We start from the raw sequence: 17,573 nt of genomic DNA on the forward strand, positions 1-17,573 counted from the left end.
GTCAGGAGATTGAGACCATCTTGGCAAACATGGTGAAACCCCATCTATACTAAAAATACAAAAATTAGCTGGGCATGGTGGCCCGCGCCTGTTGTCCCAGTTACTATGGAGGCTGAGACAGGAGAATCGCTTCAACCCAGGAGGCGAAAGTTGCAGTGAGCCAAGATCTCCCCATTGCACTCCAACCTGGCGGCAGTGATATTCTGTCTCAAAAAACAAACCCCAAGACCATTTCAGAGAATGCCCAGTGCCAGGACATGCTGCTGCTATAAAGGATGTGTATGCACACAGCTATGGGGGTGGATTCTAAATGAAAGGAAAATGGTAGAGCAACCCTCCCCAGGGAGAGCCAGAGCAGAGCCAGGCCTGGAGGTTCCTGTAGGTGTAAGGATATGGTTAGAGTCTGTTTCAGTGTCTGTATGCAGCCCCTAAAATCTTTGAAATGTCTGATATAAGGTGTCTTTCGTATGCTAATGAGATGACTGCGGGGGGTGGGGGGTGGCGGCTGGCTTCTCAACAGCTTCAGGATGGAGGTTGGTTGCCAGGGAAACCAACCCTGTGATAGAAGATTAAAACTTCCAGCTTAACTCCTAATCTCCTGGGATGGTAGAGGAGTCATCTTGGCTTCATAAAAGTAAAAATAATACCTTGTAAAATTCAAATAAATAAATTGTAAAAAGGGCCCTAAAAATGAAAAGCTTTTTTACCCCAGCCTCACTACTTTAAGTGCCGATTAGGGACAAATTTTATGTATCCTTCTGAAATTGCTGCCTGCCTTTCCATACATACCACCCTTAAGAAAGCGTCGGCCGGGCGCAGTGGCTCACGCCTGTAATCCCAGCACTTTGGGAGGCCGAGGTGGGCGGATCACGAGGTCAGGAGATCGAGACTATCCTGGCTAACGTGGTGAAACCCCGTCTCTACTAAAAATACAAAAAAATTAGCCAGGCGTGGTGGCGGGCGCCTGTAGTCCCAGATACTCGGAGGCTGAGGCAGGAGAATGGCGTGAACCCAGGAGGTGGAACTTGCAGTGAGCCGAGATCAGGCCACTGCACTCCAGCCTGGGTGGCAGAGCGAGACTCCGTCTCAAAAAAAAAGAAAGCGTACACACCAAAACGAATCTAGAATCTATGTTCTTGGGGTTTTAATAACCTGATGTTCCTCTCCTGTTGGAGACAACCCTGAAGATGAGTTTTTATCCCAGAGAACAGACGATAAGAGGTCAAGGTGTGCTTGAAAACATTGCTGGGGGGAGTTGGTTCAGGAAAAGACAGGCTGTCCAAGCATTCAGGGACACCTGTGCAACTGTTTTTGCAATTAGGAGCCAGGCCCCAGAGATGTCTATTCATCTCCTCTGCTGAGCAGGTGGTTCATGGTGTGGCTATTTATACCCAGAGGGGTTCCAGGCCAGATCCCCATCAACCTAAAGTAACAAAAAGGTCAGAATCTAATTTGAAAATAATTTATTCAAGGTCAGATATTGAGGATGGCCACCAGAAGGATAGAGTTATGTTGTCCTGAATATATATTCCAATTACCAGCTGTTACAAGTGCGTCTTTTCAAATAAATGAGAAGGCAGTTCCTAAATTGTTTACCAAGAATGCATTAAAATAATAAGCTATTGATTGGCTATATACATTTTTCTTTGTTTTATAAATTTTGGAAAAAAGAAATAACGGGCAAGACAGCTAGTGAAGAACAAAATGTCTTCAAACAATTGCCCCTGGGCACAGGTGTGAGGTGAGACCTAAGTCCCATACTCTCATCTCTCTGGACTTGATAAATTGTGCAGACCTCACAGAGCTCAGACTGCTTTGAGCTATTTTTCTTTTCTCACCTCCTTGCTCAGGACACATGAACCATTAACAAGAAACAAATTAATTCAAATTAGAAACTTGCCAAGCCTCAAGAAGAATGCCTGGAGGTGACCTCCAGGAACCTGGCTCTCACCTCCTTTTCCACCCTGCCCTCAATTCCTCTTACACACACACACACACACCCTGGATCACAAGACCGACAAAACCACTCCACTAGCCACTGGAGAGGAGCCACAGAAGGAACCAGGACCTCCGAATGGCTACCTTGGACCAGCCTAGAATATACTGACAGCCGTTGTTAGCATTCAGGAGCTGTTTATTTCTATCTTCACTCTACATTAAATAGTTTTTATTAAACAGTCACAGGCTAGACTAGCTGGAGGCTGCTGCTTGGAATATTCCACATCCCCCCAGGAGCTCAGTGCTGCAGTCTCAGGTACACACCTGCCCATCTGCCACCCAAATGAAACAGTTGTTATCAAGACACTAGAGTCACTGCAATAATGGTACATCAGTCTGGAGTGCAGTAGTGACCAGCTAGCAGGGTCTTAGTTGTGTAACCCAAAACATACCTGAGATTAATCAATTTAGAAAGTTTATTTTCCCAAGGTTAAGGACATGCTTGTAACATAGCCTTAGGAGATCCTGATGACATGTGCTGGTGGTCAAGTATTAGAAACAAAATGCTTGTTCCTCAGTGCTGCAAGGAAAAATCAACATTCAGACAAAAAGTTTTCTGAGCAAGGCAATTTTACTTTCTGCAGAAAGGGTGCTGCTCATCAGCAATCTTGCCACAACAGCACAATGAACAAAGAAATGCAGGAATATTTATCCTTTATGCATTGGGTCCTTACTGCTGTGTTGTATCTCCATTGGTTGGAGCTAGATCTCACAGTCTAAGCTAAACCCAATTAGCTAACAACTTAAAACTTTCCTAAATAGGTAAAGGCAATGGAGAACAAAAGGAAAAGAGGAAGTTGCTTGTAAAAGGACATAGAGAAGTAATAACATTTCCAAGTAAGTAAAGGGCATAGGCTGTGAGCTGGGACATGCCTGAGCATGTCCAGAACAAACATCTTGGTTAAAGTACAAGGACAGAGAATGTACTTATTCCCTTATATCTAACAGCTACATAGGATAGGGCTTAACAAAGAGTTATTAGCAAAAAGCAGAAGGCTTTGAAGGAAGTTAGTCTTTAAAAGAAACTATTATTTCTAACGTTTACAATTTATTCTTTAACAAGAAAGAAAACTTTGAAGGGGAACTTTTTACTTTCCACAGCAAGGTTGCAGCCTGCTTTATATATTTTAGGAAGACATGACACATCAGTAAATATGGGTAAGATGTACATTGTATGGTTCAGTAAGGTGGAACAACTTGAGGTGTGTGCTTCCAGGTCATAAGTAGATAAGAGGCAAAAGGTTGCATTATTTTGAGTCCTTCCTCGGCCTTCCACTGAATACACAATTTAGTCTGGCCCAGTGAATCTGCATTTTTACATGAAGAATAGGTCATGTTGATGTAAAGAGTAAAACTCTGTAAAATATTTTAAGAGATTTATTCTTAGCCAAATATGAGTGACCATGGCCCATGACACAGCCCTCAGGAGGTCTTGTGAACCTGTGCCCAAGATGGTTGGGGTACAGCTTGGTTGTATATATTTTAAGAGGGCATGAGACATCAAATACATTTTTAAAAAATACATTGGTTTGGGCCGGACGTGGTGGCTCATGCCTGTAATCCCAGTGCTTTGGATGCCAGGCTGGGCAGATCACAAGGTCAGGTGTTTGAGACCAGCTTGACCAACATGGTGAAACCCCATCTCCACTAAAAATTAAAAAATTAGCTGGGCACAGTGGTGTGCACCTGTAATCCCAGCACTTAAGAGGCTGAGGTAGGAGAATCACTTGAACCCGGGAAGTGGAGGTTGTGGTGAGCCGAGATTTTGCCACTGCACTCCAGCATGGGCAACAGGATGAGACTCTGTCTCAACAAACAAACAAACAAAAAAATACATTGGTTTGCTTTAGAAAGATAGGACAACTCAAAGTGGGGCCTTCCAGGGTATAGGTATATTTATACATTTTCTAGTTGACAGTTGTTGAGTTTATCTAAAGACCTGGGGTCAATAGAAAAAAATGTTCAGGTTAAATATAAAGGATTGTGGGCCAGGCATGGTGGCTCACGCCTGTAATCCCAGCACTTTGGGAAGATGAGGTGGGTGGATCACCTGAGGTCAGGGGTTCGAGGCCAGCCTGACCAACATGGAGAAACCCCGTCTCTACTAAAAATACAAAATTAGCTGGGCATGGTGGCACATGCCTGTAATCCCAGCTACTCGGGAGGCTGAGGCAGGAGAATCACTTGAACCTGGGAGGCAGAGGTCGCAGTGAGCCAAGATTGTGCCATTGCACTCCAGCCTGGGCAACAAGAGCAAAACTCTGCCTCAAAAAAAAAAAAAAAAAAATTACATATATATATAGAGAGAGAGAGAGAATAAAGGACTGTGAAGACCAAGTTTTATTGTGTAGAGGAAGCTCTTAGATAGCAGAGTTTAGAGACAGCAGGTTGTAAATAGTTTTTTGTCGGACTTAAAAGGGTTCCTGGCTCTTAGTTGTTTATCTCCTGGATCTGGGAAGGAAGGGAGAAAAACAAGAGGAAAAGGGATTCTCTATAGGATGTGGATTTCTCCCACAAGAGACTTTGCAGGGCAATTTCAAGGTATGGTAAAGGAATATATTTTAGGGTAAAATATTTTCATTTTCTTTCTTGTTATGCCCGAGTCACTCTGGAAAGTAAGTCATGATATACAGGGTCAAATAAAACCCATCTGATGAGAATTTATGGTTTGTAGGGCATGACTCCCCAGACAGCTTAGATAAGAATTTGGGCAAGATAAAAACTCAAGAGTTGGCCGGGCGTGGTGGCTCATGCCTGTAACTCCAGCACTTTGGGAGGCCGAGACAAGCAGATCACCTGAGGTCAGGAGTTTGAGACCAGCCTGACCAACATGGAGAAATCCCGTCTCTTTTAAAAATAAAAAATTAGCTGGGCATGGTGGCACATGCCTGTAATCCCAGCTACTCGGGAGGCTGAGGCAGGAGAATCACTTGAACCTGGGAGGCAGAGGTTGCAGTGAGCCAAGATTGTGCCATTGTACTCCAATATGGGCAAAAGAGTGAAACTCCATCTCAAAAACAAACAAACAAAAAACAAGATTACAGTTGGAAGAAAGTGATTGTTGGGACATGGATGAGGCTAGTTATATTTTGTTTTTATTTTGTTTTTGAGTCAGGGTTTTGCTCTGGTAAGCCAGGCTAGAGTGCAGGAGTTTGATCTTGGCTCACTACAACCTCCAACTTCCCCCTGCACCACCAAGCTCAAGTGATCCTCCCATATCAGCCTCACAAGTTGCTGGGACAACAGGCATGCACCACCACACCTGGCTGTGTGTGTGTGTGTGTGTGTGTGTGTGTGTGTGTGTAGTATTTTTTATTTAGTAGAGACAGGGTCTTGCCATGTTGCCATGGCTGGTCTCAAACTCCTGAGCTCAAGTGATCTGACCACCTTGGACTCCAAAATGCTGGGATTACAGGCATGAACCACTTTGCCCAGTTTAATTTTCTGATTGCACAAGTGCATTTCTTTGTGTAATTCATTGTACTTACAATGAACAATTCACTGAGCTTTACATGAATGAATTCTTTGTGCATGTATTTCTGAATGCATGTTATATATCAATAGAAAATTAAATAGTGTGGCCGGGCACGGTGGCTCACGCCTGTAATTCCAGCAGTTTGGGAGGCCGAGGCAGGCAGATCATCTGAGGTCGTGAGTTGGAGACTAACCTGGACAACATGGTGAAACCCTCTCTACTGAAAATACAAAAATTAGCAGGGCATAAGGGTTCACACCTATAATCTCAGTCACTTGGGAGGCTAAGGCATGAGAATCGCTTGAACCTGGGAAGCGGAGGGTGCAGTGAGCTAAGATCAAGCCATTGCACTCCAGCCTGGGTGACAGAGCGAGACTCTGTCTCAAAAAAAATAAAAATAGAAACAAAATAAATACTACATATTTGCACCAAAATGCTAACTCAGTGTTTCAGAATAATGGCACCATTTTGTTTTTTGTTTTATGGTGGAAAACTCTCTCAAGATATGATCATACAGATTTTAATATTCCAAAAAATGAATTAAAGCCCTAATCCTTGGGTGGGATGGATGAGACCATAGATCTTTTTATTTTTGCCTCAATTCAGTACATGGCATGTTTTTTATTTTAGGGAAATGCAACATTTTTTCCCAGAAAATTTTTTCCTCACAGTAATGATAACCAAAGCCTTAAATGAGTGGACTTAGCAAATATTTACAGAACATTCTACCCAACAACTGCAGAATATACATTCTATTCATCAGCACATGGAACATTCTCCAAGATAGACATATGATAGGCCACAGAACAAGTCTCAATAAAGTACAAAAAATTGAAATTATATCAACTACTCTCTCAGATCACAATGGAATAAAATTAAAAATCAATTCCAAAAAAATCCTAAAACTATACAAATGCATGGAAATTAAATAACCTGCTCATGAAGGGTTTTTTTTTTTTTTTTTTTTTTTTTTTTGAGACAGTCTCACTCTGGTGCCCAACCTGGAGTGCATTTATGCAATCTCGGCTTACTACAACCTCCACCTCCCAGGTTCAAGTGATTCTCCTGCCTCAGCCTCCCGAGTAGCTGGGACTACAGGTGCAAGCCACCATGCCCTACTAAGTTTTGTATTCTTAGTAGAGACGCGGTTTCACCGTGTTGTCCAGGATGGAAGTGATCTACCCGCCTTGGCCTCCCATAGTGCTAGGGTTAGTTACAGGCATGAGCCACTGCACCTGGCCCTGAATAATCTTTAAATAAACAATGAAATCAAGATGGAAATTAAAAATCTCTTTGAACTGAATGACAATAGTGACACAACTTATCAAAACCTCTGGGATACAGCAAAAGCGGTACTAAGAGAAAAGTTTATAGCAGTAAATGCCTACAGGAAAAAGTCTAAAATAGCACAAATAGACTATGTAAGGTCACACCTTAAGGAACTAGAGAAGCAGAAACAAACTAAATCCAAACTCAGCAGAACAGAAGAAATAAAGATCAGAGAAGACCTAACTGAGCTGGGAGCGGTGGCTCACACCTGTAATCATATCACTTTGGGAGGCCGAGGTGGGTGGATCACTTGAGGTCAGGAGTTCGAAACCAGCCTGACCAACAACCCCTCTCTACTAAAAATACAAAAAAAAAAAAAAAAAAAAAAAAAAAAAAAATAGCAGGGCATGGTGGCGGGAGCCTGTAATCCCAGCTACTCTGGAGTCTGAGGCAAGAGAATTGCTTGAAGTTGGGAGGCGGAGGTTGGAGGTTGCAGTGAGCTGAGATTGCACCACTGCACACTCCAGCCTGGGCAACAAGAGCAAAGCACCTTTAAAAAAAAAAAAAAAAAACTAACTGAAATTGAAACCAAAAACTCCACAAGGAGATAAATGAAACAAAAAGCTGGTTGTTTGCAAAGATAAACAAAATTGATAGACCATTAGCAAGATTAACCAAGAAAAACAGAGAGAAGATCTGAATAAGCTCAATTAGAAAAAACATAGAAGATATTACAGGCAATACCACAGAAATACAAAAGATTATTGAATTGCTACCACAAATATCTCTGTGCACAAACTGGAAAACCTAGAGGAGATGCATAAATTCCTGGAAATATGCAATCCTCCTAGATTAAATCAGGAAGAAATAGAAACTCTGAACAGACTGAAAAAAGGTCGCCATATTGAGACAGTAATAAAAATTGCCAACAAAATAACCCTAGGAGCACATGGATTCACAGATGTATTTTATCGTCAGACATTCAAAGAAGAATTGATACCAATCTTACTGAAACTATTCCAAAAGATAAAGAGGAAATCTCTAAATCATTCCATCAAGCCAGTATCACCCTAATAACAAAACCAGGAAAAGACATGACAAAAAAAAAAAAAAAAAAAAAAAACTACACATCAGTATTTCTGATGAATGTAGATGATGAAAAATTCTCAGCAAAATACTAGCTAACCAAATATAACAGCATATGAAAAAGATAATACACCATGATCAAGTGCATTTTATACCAGGGATGCAGGAATGGTTTAACATATGCAAGTCAATAAATGTGATATACCATATAAATATAATTATTTTAAAAATCACATGATTATCTCAATAGATGCAGAAAATGCATCTGACAAAATTCTGCATTGCTTTAGGATTAAAACTCTCGGCAAAATTGGCATGGAGGGGACATACCTTAAGGTAATAAAAGCCATCTGTGACAAACCCATAGCCTACATTATACTGAATGGGAAAAGGTTGGAAGCACTACCCCTGACAACTAGAACAAGACAAGGATGCCCACTTTCAACCACTTCTATTCGACATAGTACTGGAAGTCTTAGCCAGAGCATTCAGACAAGAAAAAGAAAGGGCATCCATGTTGATAAAGAGGAAGTCAAACTGTGACTGTTCACTGATTGCATGGTATCATCTGATGATATATTACACCTAGAAAACACTGAAGACTCATCTAAAAAGTTCCTAGATCTGATCAATGAATTCAGTAAAGTTTCAGGATACAAAATCAATATATATAACTCAGTAGCACTGTTATACACAAACAGCAACCAAACTGAGAATCAAGTCAAGAATTCAAGCCCTGTTACAACAGCTGCAAAAATAATAATAATAATTAGGAATATACTTAACCAAGGACATGAAAGATCTCTACAAGGTAAACACAAAACAGGTTTAAAATAAATTACAGATGGCACTAACAAATGTAAACACATTTTATGCTCATGGATAGGTAGAGTGAATATTGTGAACATGACCATAATGCCAAAAACAATCTACAAATTCCATGTAATCTCCATCAAAATAACATAACAATTCTCCACAGAACTAAAAAAAAAGAAAAAGGGGCGGAGCAAGATGGCCGAATAGGAACAGCTCCAGTCTCCAACTGCCAGCGTGAGCGACACAGAAGACCGGTGATTTCTGCATTTTCAACTGAGGTACTGGGGTCATCTCACTGGGGAGTGCCGGACAATCGGTGCTGGTCAGCTGCTGGAGCCCAACCAGCGAGAGCTGAAGCAGGGCGAGGCATCGCCTCACCTGGGAAGCGCAAGGGGGAAGGGAATCCCTTTTCCTAGCCAGGCGAACTGAGACACACAACACCTGGAAAATTGGGTAATTCCCACCCCAATACTGAGCTTTAAGCAAACGGGCAAACCAGGAGATTATACCCACACCTGGCCGAGAGGGTCCCACGGCCACGGAACCTCCCTCATTGCTAGCACAGCAGTCTGCGATCTAACCACAAGGCAGCAGCGAGGCTGGGGGAGGGGCGCCCGCCATTGCTGAGGCTTAAGTAAGTAAACAAAGCCACTGGGAAGCTCGAACTGGGTGGAGCTCACAGCAGCTCAAGGAAACCTGCCTGTCTCTGTAGACTCCACCTCTGGGGACAGGGCACAGCTAAAAAAAAACAGGGGAAGCAGCAGAGGCCTGTGCAGACCCGATCGACTCTGTCTGACAGCTTTGAAGAGAGCAGTGGCTCTCCCAACACGGAGGTTGAGATCTGAGAACGGACAGACTGCCTGCTCAAGTGGGTCCCTGACCCCTGAGTAGCCTAACTGGGAGACATCCCCCACTAGGGGCAGTCTGACACCCCACACCTCACACGGTGGAGTACACCCCTGAGAGGAAGCTTCCAAAGTAAGAATCAGACAGGTACACTCGCTGTTCAGCAATATTCTATCTTCTGCAACCTCTGCTGCTGATACCCAGGCAAACAGGGTCTGGAGTGGACCTCAAGCAATCTCCAACAGACCTACAGCTGAGGGTCCTGACTATTAGAAGGAAAACTACCAAACAGGAAGAACACCTATACCAAAACCCCATCAGTACGTCACCATCACCAAAGACCAGAGGCAGATAAAACCACAAAGATGGGGAATAAGCAGGGCAGAAAAGATGGAAATTCAAAAAATAAGAGCGCATCTCCCCCTGCAAAGGAGCGCAGCTCATCGCCAGCAACGGATCAAAGCTGGTCAGAGAATGACTTTGACGAGATGAGAGAAGAAGGCTTCAGTCCATCAAACTTCTCAGAGGTAAAGGAGGAATTACGTACCCAGCACAAAGAAACTAAAAATCTTGAAAAAAGAGTGGAAGAATTGATAGCTAGAATAATTAATGCAGAGAAGGTCATAAATGAAATGACAGAGATGAAAACCATGACACGAGAAATACGTGACAAATCCACAAGCTTCAGTAACCAACTCGATCAACTGGAAGAAAGAGTATCAGCGATTGAGGATCAAATGAATGAAATGAAGCGAGAAGAGAAACCAAAAGAAAAAAGAAGAAAAAGAAATGAACAAAGCCTGCAAGAAGTATGGGATTATGTAAAAAGACCAAATCTACGTCTGATTGGGGTGCCTGAAAGTGAGGGGGAAAATGGAACCAAGTTGGAAAACACTCTTCAGGATATCATACAGGAGAACTTCCCCAACCTAGTAGGGCAGGCCAACATTCAAATTCAGGAAATACAGAGAACACCACAAAGATACTCCTCGAGAAGAGCAACTCCAAGACACATAATTGCCAGATTCACCAAAGTTGAAATGAAGGAAAAAATCTTAAGGGCAGCCAGAGAGAAAGGTTGGGTTACCCAAAAAGGGAAGCCCATCAGACTAACAGCAGACCTCTCGGCAGAAACTCTACAAGCCAGAAGAGAGTGGGGGCCAATATTCAACGTTCTTAAAGACAAGAATTTTAAACCCAGAATTTCATATCCAGCCAAACTAAGTTTCATAAGTGAAGGAGAAATAAAATCCTTTACAGATAAGCAAATGCTTAGAGATTTTGTCACCACCAGGCCTGCCTTACAAGAGACCCTGAAGGAAGCCCTAAACATGGAAAGGAACAACCGGTACCAGCCATTGCAAAAACATGCCAAAATGTAAAGACCATTGAGGCTAGGAAGAAACTGCATCAACTAACGAGCAAAATAACCAGTTAATATCATAATGGCAGGATCAAGTTCACAATAACAATATTAACCTTAAATGTTAATGGACTAAATACTCCAATTAAAAGACACAGACTGGCAAACTGGATAAAGAGTCAAGACCCATCAGTCTGCTGTATTCAGGAGACCCATCTCACATGCAGAGACATACATAGGCTCAAAATAAAGGCATGGAGGAAGATCTACCAAGCAAATAAAGAACAAAAAAAAAAGCAGGGGTTGCAATCCTAGTCTCTGATAAAATAGACTTTAAACCATCAAAGATCAAAAGAGACAAAGAAGGCCATTACACAATGGTAAAAGGATCAATTCAACAGGAAGAGCTAACTATCCTAAATATATATGCACCCAATACAGGAGCACCCAAATTCATAAAGCAAGTCCTTAGAGACTTACAAAGAGACTTAGACTCCCATACAATAATAATGGGAGACTTCAACACTCCACTGTCAACATTAGTCAGATCAACGAGACAGAAAGTTAACAAGGATATCCAGGAATTGAACTCAACTCTGCACCAAGCGGACCTAATACACATCTATAGAACTCTCCACCCCAAATCAACAGAATATACATTCTTCTCAGCACCACATCGCACTTATTCCAAAATTGACTACATAATTGGAAGTAAAGCACTCCTTAGCAAATGTAAAAGAACAGAAATTATAACAAACTGTCTCTCAGACCACAGTGCAATCAAACTAGAACTCAGGACTAAGAAACACAATCAAACCGCTCAACTACATGGAAACTGAACAACCTGCTCCTGAATGACTACTGGGTACATAATGAAATGAAGGCAGAAATAAAGATGTTCTTTGAAACCAATGAGAACAAAGATACAACATACCAGAATCTCTGGGACACATTTAAAGCAGTGTGTAGAGGGAAATTTATAGCACTAAATGCCCACAAGAGAAAGCTGGAAAGATCTAAAATTGACACTCTAACATCACAATTAAAAGAACTGGAGAAGCAAGAGCAAACACATTCAAAAGCTAGCAGAAGGCAAGAAATAACTAAGATCAGAGCAGAACTGAAGGAGATAGAGACACAAAAAACCCTCCAAAAAATCAATGAATCCAGGAGTTGGTTTTTTGAAAAAATCAACAAAATTGACAGACCGCTAGCAAGACTAATAAAGAAGAAAACAGAGAAGAATCAAATAGTTGCAATAAAAAATGATAAAGGGGATATCACCACTGACCCCACAGAAATACAAACTACCATCAGAGAATACTATAAACACCTCTACGCAAATCAACTAGAAAATCTAGAAGAAATGGATAATTTCCTGGACACTTACACTCTTCCAAGACTAAACCAGGAAGAAGTTGAATCCCTGAATAGACCAATAGCAGGCTCTGAAATTGAGGCAATAATTAATAGCCTACCCACCAAAAAAAGTCCAGGACCAGATGGATTCACAGCTGAATTCTACCAGAGGTACAAAGAGGAGCTGGTACCATTCCTTCTGAAACTATCCCAATCAATTGAAAAAGAGGGAATCCTCCCTAACTCATTTTATGAGGCCAGCATCATCCTGATACCAAAGCCTGGCAGAGACACAACAAAAAAAGAAAATTTTAGACCAATATCCCTGATGAACATCGATGCAAAAATCCTCAATAAAATACTGGCAAACCAGATTCAGCAGCACATCAAAAAGCTTATCCACCATGATCAAGTGGGCTTCATCCCTGGGATGCAAGGCTGGTTCAACATTCACAAATCAATGAATGTAATCCAGCATATAAACAGAACCAAAGACAAGAACCACATGATTATCTCAATAGATGCAGAAAAGGCTTTTGACAAAATTCAACAGCCCTTCATGCTAAAAACACTCAATAAATTTGGTATTGATGGAACGTACCTCAAAATAATAAGAGCTATTTATGAAAACCCACAGCCAATATCATACTGAATGGGCAAAAACTGGAAAAATTCCCTTTGAAAACTGGCACAAGACAGGGATGCCCTCTCTCACCACTCCTATTCAACATAGTGTTGGAAGTTCTGGCTAGGGCAATCAGGCAAGAGAAAGAAATCAAGGGTATCCAGTTAGGAAAAGAAGAAGTCAAATTGTCCCTGTTTGCAGATGACATGATTGTATATTTAGAAAACCCCATTGTCTCAGCCCAAAATCTCCTTAAGCTGATAAGCAACTTCAGCAAAGTCTCAGGATACAAAATTAATGTGCAAAAATCACAAGCATTCTTATACACCAGTGACAGACAAACAGAGAGCCAAATCATGAATGAACTTCCATTCACAATTGCTTCAAAGAGAATAAAATACCTAGGAATCCAACTTACAAGGGATGTAAAGGACCTCTTCAAGGAGAACTACAAACCACTGCTCAGTGAAATCAAAGAAAACACAAACAAATGGAAGAACATACCATGCTCATGGATAGGAAGAATCAATATCGTGAAAATGGCCATACTGCCCAAGGTTATTTATAGATTCAATGCCATCCCCATCAAGCTACCAATGAGTTTCTTCACAGAATTGGAAAAAACGGCTTTAAAGTTCATATGGAACCAAAAAAGAGCCCGCATTGCCAAGACAATCCTAAGTCAAAAGAACAAAGCTGGAGGCATCACGCTACCTGACTTCAAACTATACTACAAGGCTACAGTAACCAAAACAGCATGGTACTGGTACCAAAACAGAGATATAGACCAATGGAACAGAACAGAGTCCTCAGAAATAATACCACACATCTATAGCCATCTGATCTTTGACAAACGTGAGAGAAACAAGAAATGGGGAAAGACTCCCTATTTAATAAATGGTGCTGGGAAAATTGGCTAGCCATAAGTAGAAAGCTGAAACTGGATCCTTTCCTTACTCCTTATAGGAAAATTAATTCAAGATGGATTAGAGACTGAAATGTTAGACCTAATACCATAAAAACCCTAGAAGAAAACCTAGGTAGTACCATTCAGGACATAGGCATGGGCAAGGACTTCATGTCTAAAACACCAAAAGCAATGGCAGCAAAAGCCAAAATTGACAAATGGGATATGATTAAACTAAAGAGCTTCTGCACAGCAAAAGAAACTACCATCAGAGTGAACAGGCAACGTACAGAATGGGAGAAAATTTTTGCAATCTACTCATCTGACAAAGGGCTAATATCCAGAATCTACAAAGAACTCAAACAAATTTACAAGAAAAAAACAAACAACCCCATCAAAAAGTGGGCAAAGGATATGAACAGACATTTCTCAAAAGAAGACATTCATACAGCCAACAGACACATGAAAAAATGCTCATCATCACTCGCCATCAGAGAAATGCAAATCAAAACCACAATGAGATACCATCTCACACCAGTTAGAATGGCAATCATTAAAAAATCAGGAAACAACAGGTGCTGGAGAGGATGTGGAGAAATAGGAACACTTTTACACTGTTGGTGGGATTGTAAACTAGTTCAACCATTATGGAAAACAGTATGGCGATTCCTCAAGGATCTAGATCTAGATGTACCATATGACCCAGCCATCCCACTACTAGGTATATACCCAAAGGATTATAAATTATTCTACTACAAAGACACATGCACACGTATGTTTATTGCAGCACTATTCACAATAGCAAAGACTTGGAATCAACCCAAATGTCCATCTGTGACAGACTGGATTAAGAAAATGTGGCACATATACACCATGGAATATTATACAGCCATAAAAAAGGATGAGTTTGCGTCCTTTGTAGGGACATGGATGCAGCTGGAAACCATCATTCTTAGCAAACTATCACAAGAACAGAAAACCAAATACCACATGTTCTCACTCATAGATGGGAACTGAACAATGACATCACTTGGACTCGGGAAGGGGAACATCACACATCGGGGCCTATCATGGGGAGGGGGGAGGGGGGAGGGATTGCATTGGGAGTTATACCTGATATAAATGACGAATTGATGGGTGCTGACGAGTTGATGGGTGCAGCACACCAACATGGCACAAGTATATATATGTAACAAACCTGCACGTTATGCACATGTACCCTAGAACTTAAAGTATAATAAAAAATAAAAAAGAAAAAAATAAAAAAGAAAAAGAAAAAAGAAAAAAAGAAAAAAAAGACAATTATAAAATTTATATGGAAGTCCAGGCTCAGTGACTCACGCCTGTAATCCCAGCACTTTGGGAGGCTTAGGCGGGTGGATCACCTAAGGTTGGAGTTTGAGACCAGTCTGACCAACATGGAGAAACCCCATCTCCACTAAAAATACAAAATTAACTGGGCATAGTGGCACATGCCTGTAATCCCAGCTACTCGGGAGGCTGAGGCAGGAGAATCACTTGAAACTGGGAAGCGGAGGTTGCAGCGAGCTGAGATCGCGCCATTGCACACCAGCCTGATCAACAAGAGCAAAACTTTGTCTCAATAAATAAATAAATAAATAAAATTAATATAAAACCAAAAAAGAGCCCGCATAGCCAAAGCAAGACTAAGTCAGAAGAACAAATCTGGAGGCACAGCATTACCCAATTCAAACTATACCACAAGGCAATATTTACCAAGACGGCATGGTAATAGGATAAAAATAGCACGTACGTAGACCAATGAAACAAAATAGCAAACCCAGGGCCGGGCGTGGTGGCTCAAGCCTGTAATCCCAGCACTTTGGGAGGCCGAGACGTGCGGATCACGAGGTCAGGAGATTGAGACCATCCTGGCTAACACGGTGAAACCCCGTCTCTACTAAAAAATACAAAAACTAGCCGGGCGAGGTGGCGGGCGCCTGTTGTCCCAGCTACTCGGGAGGCTGAGGCAGGAGAATGGCATAAACCCGGGAGGCGGAGCTTGCAGTGAGCTGAGATCCAGCCACTGCACTCCAGTCTGGCGACAGAGCGAGACTCCGTCTCAAAAAAAAAAAAAAAAAAAAAAATAGCAAACCCAGAAATAAAGCCAAATACTTACAGCCAATTAATCTTTCACAATGTCAACAAAAACATACTATGAAAAGGACACCCGATTCAACAAATGGTGCTGAGATAATTGACAAGCCACATGCAGAATAAGGAAACTGGATCTTCATCTCTCACCTTATACAAAAGTCAACTTAACATGGGACAAAGACTTAAATCTAAGACCTGAAGCTATAAAAATTCTAGAAGGTAACATCAGAAAAACCGTTTTTGGACCTTGGCTTAGGCAAAGAGTTTATAATCAAGAACCTAAAAGCAAATGCAAATAAATAAATAAATAAATAAATAATCCATAAATGGGTCTTAATTAACCTAAAAACTTCTGCACAACAAAAGAAAAAATCAACAGAGTAAAGAGAGATAACCCACAGAATAGGAGAAAATCTTCACAAACAATGCATTCAACAAAATAACTAATATCCAGAATCTACAAGGAACTTGAACAAATTAGCAAGAAAAAAAAAAAATCCCCTGAAAATGTGGGTGAAGGACATGAATAGACAATTCTCAAAAGAAGATATACAAATGACCAACAAATGTATAAAATAAATAAATAAATAAAAATGCTTGGAAACCTATCAGTAAGGACCAAACGCCAAACAACCAAGGAAAGAAGGTGAGTCAAGGATGTACTCCTCTGGAGAGCTTGGGTTGCTGAGATTTGGGAGTCAGCACTGGGCCTGCTTGGAGTGCTAAGCAAATGGAAGAGTTCAGTCATGTTTGCACCTGTGGTAATGTGTGCTTTGTGTAGGAACAAGACTCTGCTACAGAGTCCCCATGTTGTTGCTAATTGTTGGAGGTTCCTTTGGTCTTTGTGAGTTTTCACAAATGTAATACGATGCTGTGAAGATTAAAACTGATCCCGAGTTGGAAAAAAACCTTAAAGCGAATAAAGTATCTTTAGAGTTAGAATATGAGAAAATAAAGGACTCTATTTTTCATGGTTTGAAGAATATTCAAGGACCCAGGTCTTGGAAAGATCCTGACCTCTTCCAAAAAGGAAATCCAGAAATTCTTAAGACTAAGACTTGAGGCCGGGCACGGTGGCTCACGCCTGTAATCCCAGCACTTTGGGAAGCCTAGGTGGGTGGATCACGAGGTCAGGGGATCAAGAACATCCTGGCTAACGCGGTGAAGTCCCGCCTCTACTAAAAAATACAAATATTAGCCGGGGGTGGTGGCAGGTGCCTGTAGCCCCAGCTACTCGGGAGGCTGAGGTAGGAGAACGGCGTGAACCCAGCAGGCGGAGCTTGCAGTGAGCTGAGATCGAGCCACTGCACTCCAGACTCCCTCTCAAAAAAAAAAAAAAAAAAAAAAAAAAAGACTAAGACAACTTGACTATGCTGATTGTTTTTGTTTTTGTTTTTGTTTTAAATAAAAATGTTATCAACTGGGCTTTCTAATACGCACCCCTATTAAGTGGAAAGAAAATTGCAAGCTCATGGAAACCTGGATATGGGTAATTTGATGGCAGATAATCTTGATAAAAGGTCAAGTACAAGTTTTTTATTATACATCCCAATTATTTTATCTGCCAATAAAAGTAACGGTGTCGGCCATATATATTTTACACCTCAAAATAAAAAATGTGAATACTGAAGAAAAAAAAAAGGAAAGAAAAAATGCTCAACATCACTAATTATCAGGAAAATTCAAATCAAAACCAGAACATTTACACTGT

At 41.2% G+C, this 17,573-nt stretch overlaps 1 protein-coding gene and 1 pseudogene across 2 annotated transcripts in view; both read left to right on the forward strand.

Annotated features, from left to right (window-relative positions):
- The window catches only part of ZNF738 (zinc finger protein 738), a 452,488-nt gene that overhangs the window by 83,905 nt on the left and 351,010 nt on the right, over positions 1 to 17,573 (forward strand). The gene's annotated exons all lie outside the window — the stretch shown is intronic.
- On the forward strand, positions 16,609 to 16,924 carry LOC115892156 (annotated as a pseudogene).

The sequence above is a fragment of the Rhinopithecus roxellana genome, chromosome 12 (assembly GCF_007565055.1).
Source record: "Rhinopithecus roxellana isolate Shanxi Qingling chromosome 12, ASM756505v1, whole genome shotgun sequence".
NCBI lineage: Eukaryota > Metazoa > Chordata > Mammalia > Primates > Cercopithecidae > Rhinopithecus > Rhinopithecus roxellana.